Source organism: Pezoporus wallicus, unplaced genomic scaffold (genome assembly GCF_028554395.1).
Source record: "Pezoporus wallicus isolate ANWC-B61680 ecotype Strahan unplaced genomic scaffold, APGP_CSIRO_Pwel_v1 contig_6274, whole genome shotgun sequence".
In the NCBI taxonomy this organism is placed as follows: Eukaryota; Metazoa; Chordata; class Aves; order Psittaciformes; family Psittacidae; genus Pezoporus; species Pezoporus wallicus.
The window spans coordinates 1,748,222-1,771,024 of NW_026635738.1; the positions used below are offsets into that span (position 1 = coordinate 1,748,222).

The following is a 22,803-nucleotide window of genomic DNA, read 5'->3' on the forward strand; positions in this document are numbered from 1 at the left end:
CCACCACAGCAGTGATGAAGCACACGGCGCTCTGCAGGAAGCAGAGGCATCAGCTTTGCCTTCTGTGCAAAGATGCCCACAGATCATATAAAAAACAGATATTTCAACTCCCAGTTGCCACAGGAAATTCCTGACATCAAACAAGAGGCTCTGGGGACAGTAAGAAAACCGGCAGCTCCCAGGGCTGTGCTCCCTGATGCAGCATCTGAGACACGACTCAAGACACGAGGCCAGGTTGGACACAGGGACTTGGAGCAAGCTGCTCTAGTGGAAGGTGTCCCTGTCCATGGCAGGGAATGGAACTGGATGAGCTTTAAAGCCCCTTCCAACCCAAACCAGTCTGGGATTCTATAACTCAGGCCATTTGCTCACATTTAAATCCAGGGAGAGGCAGGGAAATGCAGTATCTCTGGTTGTTAATAACCTACAGATCTGACCTTCATTCAGCTTTGAGGTGCTGCAGAATTCCATGTTTTCACCTGCACAAACACCTCTTGTCATGAGCCACGCAGCTGATGCCTACATTTCTATACATTAAACCTCTCTGAGCCACCTCACACTGCTTCTCTCGTGTAGAAACAGCCCCACAAAAAGAGCTGCAGTGATTTCAAAACGCTGACTTGACTTTTCTGAGGCAGAAATCCATTCAAGCCAGTGCATTCCCACAATCTCCGTTCCAAGGAACCAACATTTTAGGACAAAGGAACTTTAACAAGAAATCCACAGACGGCTCCATTCATGTGGGCCGTCACTTGAGCATCAATTTCTGCAACGACAGTGAGGAGTGACAGCTTGTGCCCTGCTCCAGGGAGATCAAGGAGTCCAGCACTTAGAGGAAGATCAAACTCGACCTCTGGCTCTCACTCCATTACCCAACGCCAGTATTTCTACCAGGCTTTAACTGTGGAGAGAACACAGCAAATGCAGTTAACTTCAAAACCGAGTCTCATGAGGAAACACCCAGGCTTCAAAAAGGGACCGTGCCAGCATAAAGACATCAACCTCTTCGGCCCTCAGCAGCATCGAGCATCGAGCAGTCAAATACCCTGCAGACGATCACTTAAAAGGTGGGAAAACAAAACCCCACACCATTCCTCCTCCCAGCAAGCAAAAGGAGACAGTACCAGATGAGAACGTCCTGGGACACGTGTCCTGAAACCAGCCCCTTATCCAAGTCAATGGATAATGCTGGGTTTTAATGCATGGCCAAAAATAGCACCAGCTACGAATGAGCAGGAATACTACACTGGTTCCTCCTCCTTCCAAAATGCCGTTTCCAATGGTTAGTGCTCCCTCCACATCTGCCTTTGAGCAGTTGGGATTCTGCACAGACACTGAGGGTACAGGCAGATCTGCTGCTGATCCTCCAGACAAAGAGCTTCTTACATCCTATGATTAGAAAAGATCTCAATCCTTTAACCTGACCCGAGCTGCAGTGCATTTCTGCTCATCAAACATTCCTCATGGAAAGCATCCAAAGTCCTGGACTTCTATTCAAACTTTCACACTCCAGATCAAATCCAGAATAAAGGAAGGACGAACAATACCCTGATATGAGTTGGAGTCCTTAAAACGGGCTTATACTCCAATAACCTTCCTCAGAGCTCCACACACAACTTCCTTTTGCTGCACACATGCCAAGTCCTGAGACCTCAACTCTTGAATTCCTAACACTATTACAGGAACACCCAACAAGGCTCACCATCCTCAAGAAGAACACCGCTCCAAACCTGTCCATTCAGAGCTGTAATCATCCTCTATAAATTACTGCCATAAAACTTTGATGTGATATATATCAGGTCAGAAAAAGGGCACTGGAACGGTTAACCAGCCATAGATAAATCAGATACACGTTAGAAATGACAGTGTGGTTAATGGAAAATAAAAAAGCCAGCAGTTCCTTGGATGTCCTTCAGTTTATTATTGTTATGCAGGCGTTATTCTGCACATCAAGGTTTATTTAACTTCAGAAAAAGAGGAAAATAAAAATAAGACTTGCTCTCCCATGCCAGACCTGAACTTTGGATGGAAGCGTGCCTTGAAGACAACGCTGCCCATCTCTCATCCTCCTCCCATCAAAAGCCTGGCGATAGCACAGCGAGTTTAAACAGCGCCTTGCTGAGAAGTGTCAGCCTGTTGAAGCCAACACTGCCATGGAGCTCATCCGTTGTTTTCACTGGATCCTCCCCAGCTTGTCTTTCCTACTAAAAATCAGGAAAAAAAAATAAACCTCACTGTCCCCAGTTTTTGAGGTGTATTGAGCTTCCTGCACTTCATTTCCAGGTCTGGGTCCTCCAGATCCAGATGTGCCTGAGCTGTCCCGGCTCTGGGCATTTCTGACAAAAGACAAATGCTGCAGGGATAACCAGAGCGTCATTATCCACAGAATCATCACTGACCCACAGTGTAGTTCCTTGGAGGCACTGGAGCTGCTCTAAGGTCTCCCCTTCAGGAGCCTTCTCTTCTCCAGGCTGCCCCAGCCCAGCTCTCTCAGCCTGGCTCCAGCGCAGAGCTGCTCCAGCCCTCGCAGCATCTCCGTGGCCTCCTATGAAACAGGAAATCCCTCTGGAATTTGAGCTAGACCTCTCACAGCAGACTCTCGCCTTCTTATTGTGGTCAACACTTCTTGCAAATTATGGGAGACAAGGATCCAACTTCTCTGCTTTAAAACTAATCCTGGAGGAAATTTCATTTAACTTAATGCCAACACATCAAGGCGAGAGCCTTAACCAAGCAGCTCCTGTAAGTCACCAAATCCAACTGGCCTTTTCCTGAGGCAAATCTCTGCCTGCAAAATGCATTTGTTTGTTTCCTTTCTATGAAGGTTAGGACAAAAGTCAGTCACAAGAGCTGTGGAGAAACAATTTGCTTAGGGAAAGGGTTTCCCAGTTTCTGCAAGACCAGCGTTCCCATTCCACCCACTTGCATTCCTGTATTAAGTGAAAATAGAATCACATCCGCAGGCTGCTCATCAGTTACACAGGTCAACATCCAGGCAACGTGGTAAACAGCTCAAACAAAGTCACTTGCACGGCAAGATGCTGCTTGAAGAAGCGATGCGCTTGCTCCAGCACCACCATTTACAGCCATCCTTGTTAAGAAGTATTTTATCCCTTAAACCTATTTGCATAATTGCCGCAATCAAAGGCGCTACTTTACAGTAATAACTTTAATGGCAGATTTTTCCTTAAACATTCTTTCTAAAAGGTACCTCCCAAGGTTGGTGCATCCATATGCTCGGGAAAACACAGACAGGAGGTGACACTCGGGGAACGCATGGTGTGGAGAGGGACCAACTGCTCTTTGGCTTGTGCTTTATGATGCTCAAAATGTGCTTCAGAACACAAAGCTTCGTCACTTCAACAGCAACTAGTTGGTACATTGGCAGCTCCCTGTTTTATTTCTATTAGTTCTGATATTCACTCTCTGCAATCTTATTATGGGGGAATCTGGCATCCTTCTCACTCTTCCAAGTGACAGTCCATGTCTCGCTCTTCAGATTGCCTTCGCTGATTACAGGTTACAACAAAAGCCATAAAGCGTGACAAGTGCATTCAACACACACAGCAGTGATTCCGTGTGTGATGCATCGTTAATTTAGGGACGAGCCATTAACACATGGACAGTGGTTTCCACAGCCAGACAACAAAGAACACCCCCAGCAAAACCTTCAATACAGCTTTTATGTTTTGTACTGTTATATTCCTTCAGTTCAGGAGGAGCAGACATATAAAGACAAGCTGCTGTACCAAATATATATACACATATATATATACCAAATATATATATACATATATATACACACACATATACACATATATATATACACACACATACATATATATATATATATTAAAGAACTGGAAGTCTCTTCTCCAAAAACCTTGCGCTATCACAGAAAGCCTGGACAAGCAGCCAGGCACTTGGATAGGGAGGGAATACATACAAAGTTGATAGTTACTCAGCACTTTTTGGGGCATGGGACTCACGACAGCGATTTTCTTCCCAAGTCGGAGCTCTGGCCTGCTTTTCTTGGCTGCACGGAGACAAAAGCACAAGATCACAAAGATAATGGCTACAGGGCTTCAGGAGCGCTGTCAAGGTTATTTTAAGATGGGTAAAAACCACTGGCCCAGTTCTGAATATAAAACACAGACTGAGGGCAAACAAAGCAAGATCCAGCTGGAGGTTAGTGGCAAGAACCAGCTGGGATTTCCATCCAGCTCCTGCACATTATTCCAACATTTGTGTGCTCCAGATCACAGAATCCCAAATTGGTTTGGGTTCAAAGGGACCTCAAAGCTCCTCCAGCTCCAATCCCCTGCCACGGGCAGGGACACCTTCCACTAGAGCAGCTTGCTCCAAGCCCCTGTGTCCAACCTGGCCTTGAGCACTGCCAGGGATGGGGCAGCCACAGCTTCTCTGGGCACCCTGTGCCAGCGCCTCAGCACCCTCACAGGGAAGAATTTCCTCCTAATGGCTGATCTAACTCTAAATCTCGTGTGTCAGCTTGAATCCATTCCCTCTTGGCCTATTCCTGCATGCCAAAAGCCCCTCTCCGGATTTCCTGTTGGCCCCTTTAAGCACTGGGAGCTGCTCTGAAGTCTCCCCAGAGCCTTCCCTTCCCCAGGCTGAACAACCCCAACTCAGGCTGTCAACACAGAAAACACAGCTTCATTTCAAACCCCAGTGTGCTTCACCAGTGCAGCTGCCTCACTGAGTCCATGCTGGGATGCTCCTCATAGGAAGCTTAACCAGGACCCCAGGAGCATCATGGCTTTGTCCAATGGGGCTCCATACCTTGTCCAGAGGGCAGCTCCTTCCCCAGGCAGAACCAACAGAGGACTTTGGGGGAACACTTCCACTTAATTGAGGTTCCCAAACCAGTCAGGCCTGACTGAAGGCATGTTGCCCTTTAACGCAGGTCTAATTACATTAAAACAAAATGCTTTCGTGAACATGGAGAAAGGCTGGGGAGAGAATGAGACAAGCTATAAATTAAAGCAGAGGATATGAATACCATGCAGGCTGCAGTGTTAGGGTTAACGTGGGTCTGGAAACAGTTTAGAGAAAACCTGGTGTGGCTAAGGGCCAGCTCGGAGTTTAGTTGCTTTGGGCTAATCGTTTCCTTCAGGCAGGCTACTCCAGCACACTAATAGGTTTTAATAAAAACTTCCAATTGGGCCAGTAAACCCCTCATTAAGCTGTTTTTAAAGCATGAATTTAAGAGCGGCGAGGGTAAAAGGTCACGAGGAGTATTTAATTCAGAACGGCTGGCAAAAGGTGCTGTTGTGATTGAAAACACCAGAGTTCAAGTGTCCAGGGCCACATAAACATCCGACTCTGTCACTAGACCTGGTTAAGTGACAGCTTGAAAAATAGATTTAATAAGACAGAGAGAAAAGTTTCCCACTCTTACCCGAGAAATAGGAGCAGCAGATCACGGTATCAGCCAGGAACAGGAACAGTCGGGCAGCAGCAGCCCCGTCCCTCCCATCTCAGCATGGGAGGAGGATGAAGAAAGAGCAGCCTTTGGCCATCTGGGTGTTCAACCCTGCAGGGATTCCCAAGGGCTCGCTGGGTCACTCGTGCTACGGCTCCATCATCTCCTGCCGTGAGCAGAACCAAGTGCTCCAGCAATAAGACCAGCCCATGCTCTGTGTCCTGCTGCCAGGATCTCCCCACATGTCACCTGCACAGCAAGCTCCTGTAGTGACAAGGGCCACCGGGTGCTTGTGTGACACTTGGGTGCTGCCGTGTGTAAAGCAAAGCTCTGCCACTGAATCCTCTTGTACTTGGGCGACCTGAGCTCCACCACCAGTGCGGATGGTCTATAGGAATCAATGTGTGAGCCTAGGCACCTCAGTTCACAGCGAAGTCTGACCTCAGTCATTTCAACTTACCCTTGTTTCCTCCTGTGACAGCCACGCTGCTCACCAGCATAGTGTGACTTGTGCAAACTTCCCCCCTTCCTTGGAAACCTTCACTCACAGAGCAGAGACATCTCAATCTCGCACAGCAAACGCAAGAACCCCAGCTGTGCACTCTAACACTGCATTTGATGTCAATGCACATCTAAAATTCAAGATCCCTGAAGACCTTTTAAAAGAAAAGCCTCCTTGGAACAATCTGCATTGAAGTAAAGAGTGAGGGTTTAACAAGTGACGGAGAATTACACACACTCGGCTCTCAACTTTTTATTCTACTTCTAATCAAAACACACTTCAGCTTAAATTCTAAGATAATAGATGCAATATAAAATCTGGGGGCAGGCAGGATAGGAACTAAATTATTTGCTTATCCCCTGTTTACAGATAACAGGAAAGAAACAAGTTAAATTCAACCCTCAGTGATTGCCTTCTCTCCATACCAAAATCAAGAAGAAAACTGACTATAAGGGGGAGGAAAAAAAAGCTTTTCCTTTTAAAATAGGCTTCAATTCTAGCCATGGAGTTGGCCTGCAACGCGTGCAGGAGCAAGGCATGCTGGAACCATCCCCAAGGAAACACTTGCTTTGGCTCCAAACAGGACACGTTTGTGCATCAAGAGTCAAATCAGATCAGCTGCTTCTCCCATCCTCAAGCCTGGTTAATGAACCCATAGATAGCCAAAAAGTAAACAGATGCATTTCTGTCTTTTCTGCTGGGAACCCAAATTGCTGCTCCGAGAGGCATCCGACGGCCACGGAGGTGACGACGTGGAGTCGGGATCTCCCAGGGAGGTTACGTCATTTTCCCACCTCACACCTGGAATTTTCCTCTCCGGAGGGATGGGACTGTCCGTTACAACTCACATGCTCATTGCAGCTTCTCTGCAGCTCTGCTTAGCTCCCTGCTGCTATCTCATTTGACCAGTTTCTCAGGACAGACTCAGGGCCAGCAAACTGTCTTCTGAGTATCTGGGGCTACTTAACACAATAACAAGGAAGAACAGAAGAAAGAAGAAAAGCAAGCCTATAAAAGAGCATCATCTTCTCAAAGCCTCTGCTAGAACAGAGATAATAAATCACCATTAAATCAGGCTTCCACTAGGGTATCTCAGACAGAAGCATCACCAGCAACTTCTGCTCTAGGAGAGCGCATCCTTGCTCAGAAAGGGTCAGAAACAAGCCAGGCTGTCAACACCACAAATCTGCTGCAACAGCTCTGGTCTCATTCTGAGCCTGGAGGAAAACATCCTTCATTTGAAAGAAAGACAAAACACCAAGTTAACCTTGCCAAGTTCCTTCTAGACCCAGCACCACAGCTGCAACCTTCAGAGAGAGGGAGACCTGCCATTGCCAGAGATGATCCAGGACCAAGGCCACCTGGCTCAGGGTGGCACACACAGGTCACCAAGGCACCTAGACAGAGGATCCAACAAAGAGGGCCAGGGGGGGGATTTAGACTTGGGATGAAGTTGCCACAAAAGGTCACCTCTCTGGGAGCAGCCCAGCTGCTGGCCCTGAAGGTGTGCTCCAGTGGAGAGGCAGCACATCCATCCATCCACATCCGTCCATCCATCCATCCCCCACAGCCACAGCTCAGCTAGGAAGAAGCAAATCACTCTGGCCAATAAGCAGTCCCTCCAGAGCACAGACCACACTCAACAACAGGAGCACTGCCCTGCCAAAAGCAGGGAGGAGAAGGAGCCATCAGATCTGCCATCAGGGAATGCCACTTGCCTGAGCCATGTCTATTCACATGGAGAGACTCATATAAACCCATCACACACTTGCTGGAACGAACCACACCACATCTAAAGCCAAATTTCCACCAAAGAACAATAAATAAAGCCCAGAATTTATCAGAGCTCAGCTGATTTCAGCACAGCTCTAACCCCATCTGTACGGCCGAGCACCTCTTCACCCTTCAGAGATAACAGCCCACCTTGGCCTGTGCTTTGCACTGTGAAAGCTCTTGCACGGCTGCTTCACAGCTCATTCCCTGAAGTGAGGAGTGGTTTTAATAACTGATACCTGACAGGAGTAAGAGCACAGAGCAAAACCTGTGGCAATTCCGGCTGATCCCATTTACCCTAACAGCTTGTTGTTATTTCCAGACTCTGGAGTTCTTTAAAATTCATAGGGACAGCCTGCAGTTTTAATAGAGGCTACCAAAATCCATGTTAAGATGCATCAAAAAGAGCACACTTCCTGGAGGGGAATAGGAAACAGTCAGCATTTACAAAGATCTCTCCAGGAATAATTCTTTCTTTAAAGCTCTTGCTTTGAAGTAGACGCTACCAAAGAATAAGGCTTCCAGTGCTCAGCAATATTTAATGGACTTCTACAGCAATGGATGACAATGTTGTTGTTTCAGCTATATTATAACAAAAATATTGTGGTTTTCCTGTATTCTAACAAAAGTAACTCGAGATTTACATCTCATTCATCTTATTCAGAAGTAGCCCTTAAGCCAAAAACAAGGGAGGGAGAGACCCTACTGCGTACAAAGGACTTCAGTAATCCTCATAGGGTGACTATCCAGTCGGGACATAAAGAAAAGCCAAAGAAAGATAAAACACCACTTGCAAAAAAGCAGCTTTTCTACAACCATCAGCGAGAGACTAACACACGTACAGAAGAGGAGCAGCTCGAGTTAAAACTAAGACAGGCATCCTCACTAGCCCAACAAAAGTCTGGACTCATGCTGTAAAGTCCAACTCATTAAAACATCCACATCCAGTGTGAAAGTATCACCTAACCACAGATGAGTGGAAACAAGCCTCCATACTCCTCTGCTTCTGCACTTGGCGAAGCACCATGTACAATAATCCCATGTACAATGATCCCATGTACAATAAACCAGCTCAATCACTTAAACTGATTACAACGACTGGTAAACAAGGAGACAGATGCAATTCCATGAAGGAGAATCATTAAATGGTTTGGGTTGGACAGGACCTTAAAGCTCATCCAGTTCAAACCCCTCTGCCCTGGGCAGGGACACCTTCCACTAGACCATGGGAGAAGGGGGAGGATGCTCAGCCACTACTTTTGCAAGCCTCCAAATACACAGGCACAAATGGACTTTTATTCTTGTGCCTGACATCAGAATAACCAAATTTCTTCCCAGAAAATCAGACCATCACCAGCAGTTCTCCCAGTATTTCCACAGAGAGGAACATCTTCTACCAGGATTTCGAACGTTCCAGTTAGATTCTAGCTACGGGTTGGAATACTTCATGCTGAAAAACCCCAACCTGTGCGAAGCAGGAATCAACCTTCCAGACCTCCAAGGGAGTAATATCTGCACCGCACGCTAGTGGAAAAGCAGATGATATGAGTAAAAGCTTCTTGATGTTCATACAAATCACCAGTGGCAAGGGAACTGAAATTTGGAACAGGTTCCTTCCCAACGGATGTCCTTCAGACCCTGCTTTGCTTGGTTGCCTTATTTAACTACTCATCTTTAACGCTAACCCTCCAAACAATGCTGTTGTACTTACAGAACCCTTCCACCAAGTCTCCTTCAATCTCAATTTACAGCATTCACATCAGTTTTCCTTTCCTTAAGGGCATATGGAAAGAAATCCAGTGAAAGGAAGAAAGCAACCAAACATTTGACAGAGAAAGACAGAAAAAGCAAGTTGATGTAAAGGCTACATACCCACAAATGCCTCAATACATTACTAGTGCAGATTTGGTCTCTTTTATTCACTTACCAAAGGAATACCTGCAAAACAAAATGAAGAAAAAGCAAAAATAAATTAAAGCCTTGGCTGTGGAACTGCAGGCACCTACAGCTCGTGGTAGCTTTATTTCAAACCTCACACATTCTGTTCCAAAACACATCTGTCAAGAGCATGGGAACATGCCTGAACCACATAATGGGCAACTCGCAGCGCTAAACGGGAAATTGCTGCTACCTGGCAATGAAAGAAGAGAAAATTCCCTTGTTTCTGGGTAAATTAAGCTGTTATTTAGCACTCCAAGCAACTGGAGTTCAAGCCTTCTTTCAATACACATGCTAACCCAGAGGAGCCCCAAATCACAACGGACCCTGGGCTGCACGAAGGGCTGCTCTGACTTGAGAGACTCCTCTGAGCCAGAACTAGTTGCCAGGGCAGCTTCACCAGGTTCCACTGCAGCATTAGGCATCCATGGTTTCCAGAGTGTGTTAAGCACTTCCCAGGCAGAAGGCAACAACTGAAGCTGTTATAAACACAACGTTAAGGCATACATCTGTGCCAATGAAGCCAAGCTGCTGAGAAGCAAGAATTTACTTCCCACTGGTGAGCTACCCGTTGGGTTTTCATTCCCTGTTGAAGCCAGGGAGGTCTAGCACCACGCCATCTGCTAGGGAGTGCTATGTACTGGTGCCCACTGACCCTCAGTGCCACAGGAAGATCCGATCCCTGATACACAATGTAGTGTTTTCATGTGAAGTTTTGCCACAATCTACTACATCATTTAACTTGCCTTTTTAACTGGCCTTTCATTGAAATTACCTTTAGCTTAGCTACAACCGATAGCTATAAACCACGGGACTACCAGTTCCAGTAACATGTAAACCTCAAAGGTTAACAAGTTTTAAGATGCTGTTCTTCAACAGACAGCTTGTATTTACTCCCCTTATGGCTTCAATCCCATATCACACCTTTATTATTTGTATCTGCAGCATACTGTATTACATGAAACAAAACCCCGAAACAACCAGAACCCCAAACCAAAAAACACCCCAGGCTTTTAAAGATCTGCTCTTATAGAAAATACCCAAAATACCCCAAATAGGTGTGCACGGAATTTGAATAGCTCTAAAATCCATCAATCTAAATGCTTTACTACATCTTTAACAACAATTTCATGTGGGGCTACTGATGGAGAGAGAGCAGTAACTTGAAAATACACAATAAGTTTTAACTTGCTTAATAAAAGCAGCTCTTTATAAAGATATCTGTCATTAAGGGCAACCTAACTTTGCTGTGCTCCACCACACTTGTGGTGCAGTTAAACATAAACTTGTACGAATTATTCTTCTCTCTTGGCAGAAGTTAAGAACCCCCCGAGGCTCATTTAAAACACACACACACACAGAGACAAACACAAAATGAGGAATTAATCAAATATTGTATTCTACTGAACCACACTGAGCTTTCTGACGTGTGTCTGTTGCTGATTACATCAATCCCGGCTCCATAACTTGTCGTGTGATGACAGGCAAGCACTTGTGAATTTATTCCTCTGAAGAAGCCTGCGATACAAATGCCAAGGAAACCAAACCAAATGGCCCGCTCCAAATACATAAAAGCAGCAGGGCTTCTTGTAGGGACTTTTTTGGGGGGGAGATTTAATAGGTACAAAGAGGCAGGTACCCAATTCCCACAGACTTCAGGTTGTAGTTTGGAACCCAATTACCGTTACTCCTTTTCAACATCCTCTTCCTTGCTTATACAGAGTACTCAGAAGTGTTTATTAATAAAAACTGATGGGTTTCCTACTCCCCGTTTTGGCATTTGGAATGTTACTGACAGACAATAACAAGTAAAAACATGGATTTGATTTTGAAGGTTTTGGAGGGTTTTGGCAAATTTCAACAGATCTGCACATTGCCAACCTCAGAAATGTTGCAATTTCAAAGTATATTCCATTTGGATTGTCTAAATCGAATTAAAAGGTGATGTCACTTCTGTTTCCTGGTCAGAGGAACAATGTCATTAGCCGTGGATTGGCATTGGAGGCAAACTTCATGTCACACTTCAAAAGACCACGCATCAGCTGACAATCATAAACACCATTAGGTACTTGGGTTAAATTGTTTTCACCACATTGTCATGCTGATTAATTCTAGCTCAAGTCTATTCCTGGAAAGCAAAAACTGATAGGAAAACATAGCTCAAACTACATTAAACTCCATCACTCCCGATGAAAACACACTGCTTCACCAGTGCCCGTGGTGGAGGCAGCAGGGAGAAGACAACGCAGGTCTGAAGACATGGCTCTGCAAGAGCTTCCCAGGCCACCACTGTGCAAACAGGGAGCTCCCAACCCAACCAAAACCACCCCCTTTTCTCTGTAACTTCATGGTTTTTCTGCCTGCAAAGCATGCAGGATGATGGTTTCTATTTGCTTAGGGCAGATCAGCCAGACTTGCCCAATGAATTTACATTCCTTCCCCATAGCTGCACACATAATTCAACACAAGTGTTGTCTGGGACAGGGATTCCTCTTGTAAGGCTGTAAAACAGGACAAAACCCTATATAAAATCTATCAGAAATAGTATTAGAACATAGAGAGGCACTCTTACCTTTACATCTCTTGATGCTTACTAAGAAAATACATCTGTATTTATAACCCAAAAACCAGTTTTACCCATGGTTCACATCCCAGCAGTGCCCAACGCTGCAAGATCATAGAATAACAGAACAGCTTGGGTTGGAATGGACCCTCCTTCCAACCAAATTGATTTCCACAGGCAGGATAATTCCCTGCTGCATCCCTAATCTGCAGCTGGTGTTAACAGCTTCCCTCACTGTTCTCCATGGAGAACATCCTCTATGGAAAGTGAACCCAGATGTCAACTTTTAACTCCATTATGAATCTTATTCTCTAGGCTGCATAACGTGGGATGGGGGAAAAGGTATTTGGGTAGCACCAACATTTCAGTAACAGAATCTTATTCTCTAAGCTGCATAACGTGGGATGGGGGAAAAGGTATTTGGATAGCACCAACATTTCAGTAACAGGGAAATCGGGATGAGCTGCCTGCCATAAATCCAGGCACTGGATTAAGGGAGAAGAAAAATGGGCTAATCCATGGAATTATAGAAAACATGGAAAATCCATGTGCCCCAAGACAGGACTGACTCTGTGAGGATCACCTCTGACAGATGCCTGTCAAAACAGCGATGGAAACTCCACCTCCCCCTCCAGGCATTCAGCCCAATGTTGGTTCCTCCATATGCACATTTAGAAGGCTTTTCCTCACGTCTAACCTGTATCTTCCTTTCCACCACATAAGCCAACAGCAGCTTGTCCCATCCACGTGCAGACAGTGAACATGGAGAACAGTTTATTCCCATCCTCTCTGCTGCTTTCACACACTTCAAGATCTTTGTCTCCTTTCCCAGTTTTCATGGAATAGTTTGGACTGGAAGGGACCTTGAAGCTCATCCAGTTCCAACTCCCTGCCACAGGCAGGGATGCCTTCCACTAGAGCAGCTTGCTCCAAGCCCCGTCCAACCTGGCCTTGAGTTTTCCTTTCTCTCAACTAACCAAACTCAGCTCCTTCAGCTTTTCACCACAACAGGCCACTTTCTTCCCTCTTCTCTGCCCAGCGTGGAGCCAGACCCACTTCCAGCCCAATGTGACAACCAGACACGATTTCTCCAGCTCCAAGACATGCAAAACCTCATCCACTGCTGCACTGCATGTGATGCTCCTAAAAGTTACTGGTTTACGTGCCTGAAAGCTTGTTTGGTGAACCACAATATACCAACCAAATTAAAGCTGTGAACACTTAGGACAAGAAAAACCCCATGTTTTCCTTGTGTGTGTATATATATGTACAGTACCTGGCACCTGGGATCCACTTCCTAAGCACAGCGCCTCAAAGAGAGAAGCCAGTTGGCAAACATCACTTCCAAGAGACTGGGAGTCCGTCAGAATGAGATGACAGAATTAGTCGAGTGCACCATTAATTTCAGAACATCATTAACTTAAAAGTGTGGGGGGAAGAAACATTTCTGACAGCTGGTTTCAGTTGCTGCCAAGCCTTTAGCATTGCACAGCGGTCGCGGGGGGAGGAAATAAGCTAGAATGGGAGTAAATGAAACCACTCGTCTGGTTTCTGGATTCACTTTATTGTGGTCACAGATCTCTAAAAACTGGGATTCAGCGCTCTGTAATTACAACATCCACATTTAAATGGAAGGCACAGGGATAACATTAAAAAAAGAGAGTGCTCGAGGATGAGGTTTGCTCCTCGGTTTGCACGTGGTGCAGGGAAAGGTGCCTGAGCAGAGCTGGAGCCAACCAGGAGAGCAGGAATGGGACAGAATCATAGACTAGTTAGGGTTGGAAGGTACCTTAAGATCATCCAGTTCCAATCCCCTGCTATGGGCAGGGACACATCCCACTAGACCATGTCACCCAAGCCTCTGTCCAACCTGGCCTTGAACACTGCCAGGGATGGAGCATTCACAACTTCCCTGGGCAACCCATTCCAGTGCTTCACCACCTTCACAGTAAAGAATTTCTTCCTTATATCCAATCTAAACTTCCCCTGTTTAAGTTTGAACCCATATGGGATGGGGTGAGACAGCCACCCTCCTGGAGCAGCACTGGGTGCTCACAACCATGCCCCATCCTGCGGCTGCACAAGTGGCAGCAAACCATCCAAGCACTGCTTTACTTTACCCCTGCAAGGCAGGGAATCAGGATGGGATAAGAGACCAAATGTGAATTACCCAATTAAGCCCCAGCACTCGCCAACTGTTCTACCCGTGCTCATTTCCAAAGCTAGAAATGATTATAAGCCCTGGCTTACGTGACTGCAGAATTATCCAGACTCAAAGTTTGCTTTGGTGAAATCCTTCCTGTGCCAAACCCAGATGCTGAAATGGCAGCCCTGAGAACCCTGCACTGTGCTGTTCCTTCAGCTGGACGGTGAGTCCAAGGCAGGCAAGGTGAAAATGAGAGCAGGCAGCAGGAAGCTGACTGCAGCAGCACCACAGCTTCTCCACCCTGCTACAACCACACCAGGCTGCCAAAATCACTGCCTTTCCCTAGGCAGAATCAAACTGGAAATCCACGTGCATGATGGCAAGTAGCAACAGACCCTCATGGAAAATAAAGGGGTCAGTCCCACGGCAGCATTTCAATGTGCATACATGCACAAGGTGAGTTTTGCCATCCTGCTTTTTCAGCACCAGCAGCAGAAAGGTTTTGGATTTCTGCTGCTGGCAGGTAAAATCCCAGGAAAACTGCATTTCTGCAATTCCATTCCTTGATTAAGAAAAGAACAATCATTTAATTGCATTAATGAACCTCTTTCCAAAGGTTGCCTCCCCACTGCCTACCCTTCTGCAGCCTGAGCACAACTCCCCATTAAAGGAAGAGGCCTGCAGCAAGGCTTTGGAGTTTGATGGAAGCATGGCCATTTCCTCTCCATGAAGTTCATAAAGACAGAAGTCATTCCAATGCAAACTTCCACCTACTTTCCCAAGACAGCCTGCTTGTTCTGCAGTCACTTGCCTCCCCTTCTCCAGGAAAAAACATCTGGATTAAGACTCTTAGGGAAATCAGTAAACACAGATCCCACCATGCCTGGACTCTTCCCTAACCCCTGATTGCTTTTCAGCTGTACCCATCGCTCTATGAACATTCTTTCCAACCACAGCTGTTTGAGAAGTTAGAGGAGTTCAACAACATCCAGGGTTGGAGCAGAGTGGGTACGTGAAGCTATTTGGCAAGTTACAATTCAAAAGAAATCATGAAAAAACCCTATTATTCATTCTTTTCCTAAATCTTTCAGCTGTGGAATCAATACGCAAGTCTGTATACTGGCTACAGTTGGCAATGAGATGTGCCAGATAATAAGCAATTAAAACATGTTTGTTTTAGTCTCTGGCAAAGGCCTGTGGTGCATCACACACTGCACAGCCACGCCACGAACCACATAGCCTTCTGATCACTGCTTTGCTCTCATTTTTCTCATCAGCTATGATTTGCAGGAGTGATTGGAAGCTAGAGACAGCCTGTGCAAAGGAAAGAGTGCTGTGTTAACTGTCCACAGAATACACACAGCTCCCCATGTGCCACTCCTATTGCCACTGATGTGTTTGAACGTGGTCTTCTCATGATGTCAAGTTAGGAACAGGGAAGCAGGTGAAAGAATATCACTGTGTGCCTTTCACTGACATTTGCCAAGCTACCAAAGCATCACACACTATGATGTTAAGTCATTTTGTCAGGCTCTCTGCAAAGCCAAGCAGCAGATGCACACCGCTGCTCTTCTGTGCTGTCCTAGTACTGGACACAGGTAACAGGGATTGTTGGGATTAACATCATCAAAGGATGTGAACCAAGACTTGCAGGGCAATTCCACAGCACACACTGAACAGATTAAACAGGCACTGGGGGGGGGGAGGGGGGGGAGAAGTGCTGGTCAGCAATGGGATGCTCACGGGAGCATCAGGCAGCACACGAACACCCACCATGGTATGGACATAACCTGCACACGCCTTAGGGGATGCCCAGCACAATGCTGTTTTGTGCTGTAGAGACAAAGATGATCTCTTCTACATATGGTGAATTAACTTTTACAGACCTCTGGCTATCTTAAAGCAGACTTAAATAGAAAAAAGATCCTCCAAAGCTGCTATTATTAAGTGAAGCCACTACGGTAATCACAAGTCAAAACACTGTGCAAACAATCAAGGTAAAATACTCAAATTCCTCTCTAGTTTTCCTCTTTTTAAACCTATATAAATTCCTCCAAGTATTCACATTAGTCAGATGGCATTCACCCTAGTGGCACTACTTGCTACAAACACAACAGCCCCAGCAGCAGTGCTGCAGCTGCTCAGGAAGCCCCTACCCACCATTCTACCAAAGCCTCTTGTTTTTCATATCGTGTTGCAATGGCAAGTTAAGACTTGCCATGGGTCAGTTCTTCTCCAGGAATGTATTCACAGAAGCAAGAAACCACCAGCCCTGGAGCAGCCCAAAACCCCACCAAAGCATCCCTTAACAGCCCTTATAAGTTTTCAGCAGCTCTTCTACCAACAGCTCTTGCAGATTATCTCACATTTATAACATAGCTGGACCTGGCTTCTTCATCAGGTCCATCTCCACCTGCCTTTCGGTCCATTCCATCCCACAGAATAATGCACAGCTTTTGGAGTACAAGTGGGCAGGAGCACACTCGAGCCTCCTTGGACATCCTATGGCAACTGTTCTTTGCCCCTTCAAAAAGCCCAGCCTAAATTAACAGTATACAACCCACTGCCACCTGCATTTAACTGCCTCAACCAAGACAAGAAACCAAAACCCAGCCTAACTTAACAGCATACAAGCCATTGCCACCTGCACTTAATTGCCTCGAACAAGACAAGAAACCTCTGCAGAGCACACAGGTCTTGGGGATGAAGGAACCAGCCACAGCATCACCCTCCTCCTGCCCGGCCATGCTGAACACCAGGCGAGTGGATGGCAAAGGGCTGGCCCCTCTCAAGGGCTGCATCCAAACCCAACGCCAGCCTAGGGCGGAGAGGGGAAACACTAAATGATTCCTTTCTGACATCAGCCATGATTAAATTTTAATCTCTCAAACAAAAATATGGTTCTCATTAGCCTCATTAGTTCCCAGTTGTACTGCAAGGCAACAGTGTCACATGGTATTAATCTTTGTTTTCATTAATATGTCATATCAACTGCTCACAGCATTCTTTGAAACTGATCCGCTCCCTCTCTTCTGTGTGAGTAGGAAGTGCCAAGAAGCAGCTTCCTCGACAGGAAGGATGACCCCCTGAGATCCTTCAACTTCAGGTTTACGTTTCAAGAGATAATCTTTTCTTTCTGGGCAAAGAGGGAGGGGAGTTTGGAGGAAAAGGGATGGGAGGCTGCGATCCACAGTAACAAAGAAATTCCTGATGTTTATCGCCAAGGCCAGATACAGGAATAACATATCCTAAGTTTTCTTGTTGTTGTTGTCATTGGGATATTTTGGAGAGCTACAAAAATAAAGCCAGGTTGCAAAAAAGGGTTCTTTGCAAAGCCCCTGGCAAACTTCAGCCAGCTCCGGTTCAGCATATCCATCAAGATGATATTTGCTAATGGGATTCATCTAAAACCATAGATAACTTGTTTTTTTAAAACACAAAATTGTATACAGGATGCAGGCACATTAATTCCTGCATGCATTTCCAACCTTCCTATCTGTAAAGCTGATAACAATTAAGTCCTACAGTCCCTCAGTACAAGCTTGTGCTACAGACAGGCAACCAGAGCAGGATATAGGCTGATGGAAAGACCTGGCCAAGGTCACACAGTTAAACACAACCTGACAGATCCATTCCTGCCCATACAGTGAAGTCTTGGAGAACTTCCCAAGTGAAGAAAGCATACTGATGAAACCCAGGGCACACAAGTTCCTATTCCCTGCTTGCACAGCTCCTGATCTTTCCATATTTGCTTACTCAGGGGCAGAAAAAGTCTTACTGAATTACCCATGCCTCTTAACAAAACCTGCATTAGCTCAAATGCACCCATGTGGTTATGTTCATTCACCCTTGATCTGGCTCAGGTCTGCTGGAAGCTCAAAGGCTGAGGCTTCCATCTCCGCTTGCATGTCAGGCTAAGACTCCTCTAGTCATAAAATGAGTATCTCCATAAGTGCTGTGCCTTTCTCATAAACGGGTCACAAACCAGCACACTTAAAAGCAGGAATGATGCGTTGCTAAATCCAACCCATGTTGCACACACTGGCTGTTTTACACGCTGGAATAAGGAGCTCAGAAGAGATCTGTTTCTAACCTTTACTGGGTAGGATGACACAAGACAAAACCCCAGATGCTTTAGACTGAAAGCCCAAAGCTGTAGAATGTAAGAGGAAAGGAAGTGGGCAAGAGGTCCATCTAATGGCTACTAATGCTCTCCTGGAGAGTGAAAACGCAGCCTGAGCATCTCATCAGCCCCCCCAGCATCTGATGGAGCTCAGCCTGAACCAGTCACCAGTTCATCCTCTAGCACACAGAAGACTGATTAAAGTCCTACATAGGTCAAGTGCTTTTTAATGAGATATCTAAACCACAAAACCTCCACGACATACAAGTCTCTCTTCTTTCTCACTTGTAAATGAACTTCTGAGGGCTGTAATTTAATTGCAATTAAATTACATGCCTTGGAGACATGCTTTCATGACCCGCAGTATATTTGTCCCTTCACTAAGTCTTAAAGTTAAAAGCTATTATGTCCAATCAGCTAGATATGAAGAAACATGAGGCATCTGGGGCCAGAAAGACAATTACATCCTCTCCTCTGAGCCTCAGAGAAGTGTTGGTGCATTTTGGAAACCACCCTGGCCATGTGGAATTGGAAAGGCACAGCCAGAACAGCTATTGCTCACAGCCTCTGGGGTTGTGCAGTGGTGAAGCACTGATCAACTTCATATTCCTTGCAGAAAAAAAAGCTACGCTGCTTACTCTTGTTTTACCCTAAATAACTGTTAGCAGTAGCTCCAGCAACATTTTCCACAAGGGAAGAACACACTGAAAAGAATGCTGTAGGCACCTCATGCTATAACATTTTATTTATTGGCTTGTTTAACCTATTCCCTTGAGCTCTTGTAACTCTACCAGAATCTTAGTCATGAAAGGCAAAAAAAAAAAAGGCAATAGGATTTAAACCCTTACCATTTGAGCTTTTGTATCAAGTGTCTTTACAAACTGTACTCCTTGAACAGTGGGCAATCAGCTTTGTAAAATGAACCAGCACAATAACCAAGGGGAAAGGAAGGGCTTTCAGATGACATTTGAAAATGCTGGGGGGAGATGGCTCTGCGAGGAAACAACAGAAGAAGAAACAGGAGATCAAGTGGCAGAATAGCTGAAAAGTTTGTTTATATAAGAAAATGTAATAGCTCTCTGGAGACACCTTACTGGGGATAAAAGTGAGTCTATTCCAGAATTACAGATTCACTTTAGAAAGGCATTAGTTATTCCGGTACAAAAGTGATTTAAGCTCTGCTGGAGCACCTTTCCCAGAGAGCCTCTACTGCTCATGGTCCACCTCTGCAGACATGAGCCCCAGCAGCACAAAATAAAACCACAAATGGAGGTTTCATGAGGTCACCTGCAACAAGGACTTTTATAGTTAAGGGGGCAGCTTTTCCCATTCTTGGTTCAATGTCCCACAATCCATTATATTAATATTCAGGAGGGAGGAAGTGGCAAGAAAGGCAAAGCCATTTGTATTGGACCTGTGCTGTTCTTCCAGTGACTGAACCTGGACAAGCAGGATTTGCAGTCTGCAAAATGGACCCTGAAGCATGAGGAATTCCCACAAAACCCTTCTAAGCATCTTTAGCTTAAGTAGCTCTGTTAAACTGGGACCACTTTTTACTATTATTCTACTGAATTCAGGCATAGACTGAAGAAAGGGCATTAAAAAATCAAGTCTAAAATGAACACAAAGGTTGCTGACTTCACCCAGCCTATGGGTCAGACATTAAATATGCTTTTGCACCAATAGATTTTTAGTCTTGACTGTCTTCTACTGCAAAAGGAAAAGAGGAAAAAAAACCACCCAGTATTTTAAGACACACTGAGCTTCTGAGGCAAGTGTAGCACTATCATATGCATGCCCCATGACCCAGAGGTTTAGTCTGAGCACACCCCAAATATCACAGCTATTTTGGGAACAGAGTACCCAGAATTGCAAAAGCTTCCTGGTGCATTCCACTTCCAAATTCAGCAAAGGCAATCTCAGCCCCACACTTTACAGGTATCAAAGTTAATACTGTTCCCTGAACTGGCCTAGTTTGGAGGACCACCAAAGTGCACCTTGTATCAAAGAGTTCACCTGCACTTTGGCAGAGCCAACAGTAAACTGGCAAAGCCCAGAATTCAGGACAACATCCTGGCCTCGGGTCTCAGGATTTCAGGTTGCCAAAGTAATGCTTATCCCACAAAATCCATTACAAACAGCTCACATCCTGTTCCAGGAGCAGCTTTCCTGAGGGTTCTAACACCCTCAAAGCCCTTCAGTCGGTCCCGTGCCGCGCTGTCCCAGCAGGCTCAGCTGTCCCCAGGCACACAGCGTATTCCCCAGCTCCCACATGGAGGCCGGCAGTGGCGGGGCAGGCAGACAACGTGTCCTGCCCTTCAAAGGGGACAGTTTGCTCTTCTAAAGCTTCCTCTGAGCCTGAGCCCAAGCCAGCTGGACAGCAGTTGAAAGACTCCTTCAGCAGCACCCGGTATCTGGAGACTCCAGCCCAAAACAAATAGAAGCATTTAAAATTAAAATAGAAGAAGAAAAGGCGATAAAAGGAAGAAATTGTTCCTCACTGGCCTCAAGAAGAGAGCTCTATTCCTCCTTATCACTCCGTATCTTCCTTCAGCTGGCTTCCTGGGCATCTACTGCAAAGGATTTAGCTGGATTGGGTCAGACCACGGGTCCATGCCTGGCCCAGAAGCGCCGGTTTGCGGGAATCCTGCGCCTGCCAAGCTGAAGAGGAACATTTTAAGACAGACCATACGATAACTCCAAACCAGTGTGTCCACAGGAGGAATTTCTTCCTCATTTCGGAAGCCTTTCTGCCGAGTTACCTCATAACCCTGATAAGGCATGCCTGACAACATTGTCCTTTGCTCCTTCACAAGATCTGCAGTCTTCAGCAGGTGCTTTGGAGAAGAATTGGGACTCATCAAAACCTCGCAATCTGCCCAGATTTGTAAGACAACATTAATGGATCACCTAAACCCACCTATAACCGGTGTGAAAAGGGAGCTTTAAAGACAGCTTTAGCTTTAAGGCCAATGCTGCCACCCACCCATGATCAGCAGCAGAACTCAGATCTCAGCTCATCCCGTGCAGCACCACAGTTCCCTGAAGGATGGCAAGAAACCAGTTAATTCCCCCTTTGCTCTTTCCCCATGTTTACCTGCCCTGTGAGCACCCAGGGAAGTGAAAGTCACACTGTATGCACAATAATAATATGGTTTTGACCACCCAGTGACCCATTTCAGAGGATCTAATGAAAAATGTAACCGCAGCTGAATGAACTGTTCTGCTGGGTTGCTTTGATTCTTCTCCCCCACCCCTTTACAAGAACTTAATTTCCTGTTGAATATATCTGATGCCACAATTATGAAGAGATGAAGTTGAGGCAATGCCTCCTATCCCCTCCTCTTTTCTCTTACCCTTCCCCAGAAGAACTTGACCCATTCCCTTAAGTTGTTGTTCCACACCAAGAGTAACCTGCCTGTACCAGGGTAAATTTTAAACTCCAAATATGAAGCAGCAAAGGAAGCAAAAAAAACACAGCCTTATCTCCACATCAAGAGTCAGTTCCTTTCAACCATAGCATCCACAGAAGGCAAACTCTGGGCTCCACTTGCATTCCTGCTGGCCAGATCATTGTCTTCAGAGCTGCAAAGAGACCCAACACTTGGCCACAAGCTCCTAACCCTGCTCAGGAAGAGGCATTTGGACATGGTCTGCTGGACACTGGTGCTGCTTTGGTGTGGTAGAGAAAAAGGACTCCCTTTTCCATACCCTGCTCTTTGCCTCTCCCTTAAGGACTGGAAACATGAGAAAACAGCCACTTTGAGTTCAATGGGCACGAGTGGATTTCCTTTGGCAATACCCCAAGAGTTCTGAAGGGCACCATTACACCTCTTGCCTTCAGTCTGCCTGTACCAGGGAAAACAACTGAAAGCAGAAGAACCAGCACAGAACATGACTGCCCAATGACACACAGAGAACATATTCCAGCCAGCTTTGATCTTTTAAAATCAAAACTGTAATGACATTATAGCACCACTGCAGCTTCAGCACTGGCACACTGAGCACAACAGAGTGCCTTGTGGGCACTAACAAGGCAAGACTGTCATGCTGATGGCTTAGCTAGCCAGCTACTTCAGGAGCAAGCCACATCAAGCCTTCAGCCTCAGGAGTCGCTGCAGGTCCAGCTCTCAGCTACAAAACCTTTGCAGCCTCAAGTGGGGATTGTTATGGGTTTCCCCCCCCACTTACAAAGAGGAAAGAGGGACACATCCAGATTTTGCTGCTACAATGACACAGGCTCCTGTATCTCTGGAAACCAGAGCAGGATGATACTTGAATTCCTGCCCTGTAACATAAAACATCTACAAAAATA

General features: G+C 45.8%; 1 protein-coding gene and 1 long non-coding RNA gene across 4 annotated transcripts in view; both read right to left on the reverse strand.

Annotated features, from left to right (window-relative positions):
* Positions 1-22,803, reverse strand: part of LMF1 (lipase maturation factor 1) — a 175,375-nt gene that overhangs the window by 151,276 nt on the left and 1,296 nt on the right. The gene's annotated exons all lie outside the window — the stretch shown is intronic.
* Positions 6,183-22,168, reverse strand: LOC130593190 (uncharacterized). The gene is made up of 4 exons (XR_008970758.1): positions 21,251-22,168; positions 20,990-21,149; positions 9,591-9,656; positions 6,183-6,904 (listed from the first exon to the last, which is right to left on the reverse strand). It is a non-coding gene; the product is annotated as an uncharacterized LOC130593190 (long non-coding RNA).